The sequence below is a fragment of the Agrilus planipennis genome, unplaced genomic scaffold (assembly GCF_000699045.2).
Source record: "Agrilus planipennis isolate EAB-ADULT unplaced genomic scaffold, Apla_2.0 scaffold505, whole genome shotgun sequence".
In the NCBI taxonomy this organism is placed as follows: domain Eukaryota; kingdom Metazoa; phylum Arthropoda; class Insecta; order Coleoptera; family Buprestidae; genus Agrilus; species Agrilus planipennis.
In genome coordinates, this window is record NW_020439226.1 from 20,650 (window position 1) to 24,418 (window position 3,769).

The window sequence follows — 3,769 nt, forward strand, 5'->3', positions numbered from 1 at the left end:
AAACTCTTAACCGGTGAGGAGCGTATAATCCGTACAGTACTGCACGGAAAAATTGACCATTTTATCCACTAAAATTGCATTGCTCAAATGTGCTGTTATTGGTACCAATTATTACTGAAAATATCAACGAGATGTTTATTTATATTTGAAGACATATTAAAGGCTTTAACGCTTGTTTTCGACTTGCACTACTATCATGATTGAGTAAAACTTTTGGTAGGTACTGTATGAGAAAGTATGTCTAATGAAGAAGTCGAGAGTATAATAAGCTTTTTTCTCCCTACCTATGATTTTGTCAGCGCACATCCAAGACATTGGAAGGGGCACATCGCTAGAGAAAGTAAACGAAGTATAGTAACATTGCTTATACTTCAGTACTATTATTATTTGTTTTAGGGCTTTGTGGCCGTTGTCTTTGGAAAATGTTTCCTAACATTTCGCCAGGCATTTGTAGGCGAAAGGAATGCAGCACTAAAATTTTAATAAAAGCACTAAATTCTTGTGCGAATCGTTTTACTATTTGGGATAGTTAGGACGATCAAAATTGGCAAAGTCCTCAATAAATTATCTGTGAGAATGGACGTATCTTCTTTCTTGTTTCTACTTTGGACTGTAGTCATTCTCTGCGTTTTGAGCGCGCCCTTGTTAAGTTATAAGTGAAATGAGGTAACCGAATAACAGTAAGCGGTGCAGTGGTTAGAGGTTGCTTAGGTAAGCAAAAGAACAGGGCGGCTTTATAATTGCGTGGTTGGAATTATATCTTTAAACAATCGTCTTTACTTTCCTAAATTTCTGAGAATATTGAACTTTCTTTAAAGTCGGATGCTGACAACATGCTCAAATTCTGCTCGTCTGCATCTCTTTCTGTAACACATTAATTGGTGGAATGTTACTCTTTTTTCCTTATTTGTGTCCGCTGCAATTCCTTCCTAACATCTCCTTTCTATGTTTATGATATTCCCTACGTAGCCTGTCGTGAGTAAAAGTAGACGTTTTGTCAGAAACCGCTCTAGTCTAATCAGTAAGTTGAAAGAAAAAAGTAAATGCGACGGTTTTACTACAGATTATGCCAATTTTGAACGTTCCAACTACAATGCAGGTGTGCTAGCTTGACAGGTATCTGCTCATGAGAACTTTTGATCATGTATTCATAAAAAACACCACATTGCAATTGCAGCCAATTACACCGGGGTCGATTTTCCATAGGGATTGGTATGTGTTATTTGTTCGTCATTCAAGTTATAAATTCTGCCACCAGATGATGCTTAGGTAGCTATTTGGGGGGTATTAATAGAAAAATGCAATTTTTACATATCAAATAAAACGAGAAGGGAACATTTATTTATGCCAGCTTCGCGATAAAGACAGACTTTTTAATAGGGATTGATTTTAACTTCAATATTGATTTTAATACTGATAGATTATGAAAATAATATCGCCCTAAGGTTTCAAACCTTAGCGTGCATAATACGTATTATAAATAAGTAATCCAGTCGGTAGAGAATTTTCCCGATATAAATTTGTTATCGGACGGGAGTTGTTCCTTGTTGTAGACGTTAAGCATCCCTATATGTCTTTAAAATTCGAAAAAGTGTACAAATCGGGGAGGTTCAAAGTTGACGAAAACCAGGTTCGATTGCAAATTCAAAAACCTTCATTATAATGTGATAAAATTACTAAAAAAATCATTTTTGCAATAAACAATAAATAGCAATTTTTGACGATTTTTTGGGATTTGTGCAATAACTAATTGACAAAATTAATCGTACCGCAGCTCAAATTGAAGGTTTTTATTTTCTCTACAATTTTTATTTGAAAGTTTTCTTTCTAAAAGGCATATCTTGCCTTCTATATGTAAAAACCTGTTTTTTGCCCACTTTGGACTTTCCCCATTTGTTAACGCACACTTTTTCGAAGTTTAAAAATATACAGGGATGCTTAACTTTTCCCCGCCTACAACAAGAAACAACTGCCGTCCAGTAACAAATTTATGTCGGGAAAATTCTCTACCGACTGGACTGGGTATTGCAAACCATTGTAGATTTATTACGTTTTATTTGTTAGATTAATGATAAAAGCATCTGAAACCTTCCTCATGCACTACTAAATTTAATAACATTCTTTTAAGAGATAACGGAAGGAGAACGTTGTAATTATATTATAACCCTTGGAGTAGTTTAAAATTCACTCTTTAAAATTTCTCAAAAACATTAATTAAATCTCAAAAATTGCTAAATAAGAATGCGAATAATTGATTCTAATAACATTTTATGGTTATGTCATATAATTTTTCAGCATTTTATATATGTTATTTCACTAAATAGTATAAAACAAAGTCGCTTTCCCGGTGTCTGTCCCTACGTATGCTTAAATCTTTTAAACTACGCAACGGATTTTGATGCGTTTTTTGTTAAAGATAGAGTGATTCAAGAGGAAGCTTTATATGTATAATAGATGCATAATACAGTGGGGAAACACTGGTAATTTTAGAAGTTTGTAATGTGATGTCGTAAATAAACACATTTTTTGCGCTTACATTGCAAACACTGGCTGAACCCTACGAGATAGATCAAAATAACGTACTACAATATTGTACATCTTAAAAGGGTCTACAAAAAAGTCCGGGATGGTATATGTCTATCTCTTAGGGATAACCCACAATAACCATTTTTATCCTTTACTTTTTATGAGAAATAATGACTTATTTACGAAGCGATTGTAGGCAATACAGCATTAATTCTTATCCAATTAAGTACCTTAAATACATTGTGCATTTAATATAGATCAATATGGCCCTTTACAGCATGTAATTTAAATGAATATTTTCGAAGATATTACAGATTTAAAATGCAGGGACATAGCGGTTGCGGCGGTACCGGCCGGGAGGCCGGTTTGTATTGTCTAATGACAAAAAAACTGTGAATGTTGTATATAAAGACATTCTGTAGTATATTTAGTATGTTCAGGGGGTATCTTTTGAAGATTTCCCCTTCTCGATAATAATCTAAACAAAACAAAAATATACACATTTAGTATCAGCATTGCACCCGTGCGAAGCTGGGGGGTCGCTAGTCTAATATAAATATAACATGTAATACCTACTGGTGACAACATTTGTTTTTATTGTAAATCGGAAAGCATCGGCACTCCATATAAATACGCTGTGCATAGACTACTAAACAAAAAATTATTTTATATAACTTCAATTAAGTACATTTTATTTATATAGGGAATAACATTATAAATCAGTTTAATCAATATGAGCGTCATGGATGATATGAATGATTTGAAGTTGACAAAAAAAATAAGTTAAACGTGTTTTTTAATATATTTTTATGAGAGGAGTGAGTGTTAAAAAGCTCAGAGAAGTTTCCTTTCTCATAGTTTGTTTGATTGAGATTGGATTGATTTTAGTTCATTTATAGGGTAAAGTTATAGTGGAAAACGACACGATCAAAGACAAGATACGTATTTAAAACGTCGAAAGTGAAATGCAAGAAGAAAAAAGTGCGTGAGATAAAACAGTTGTTCAGAACTTTGACAAAAATGATTAAGAAAATGCATAATAAAATAAACCAGTGGTATGTTAGGGTGAAATGGAATTAAACAATATTTGATACAAAACGTACAATAACAATCATTATATGTGCATAAGTTCTTTGGTGGCCAATTTATAGAAAAAAAAAATAGTTAAATTATTGCTGTAAATAAATATACTTCAGGTACCATCGCATATTCTTAATTAATAATCCTGTTTATGAGGAATATG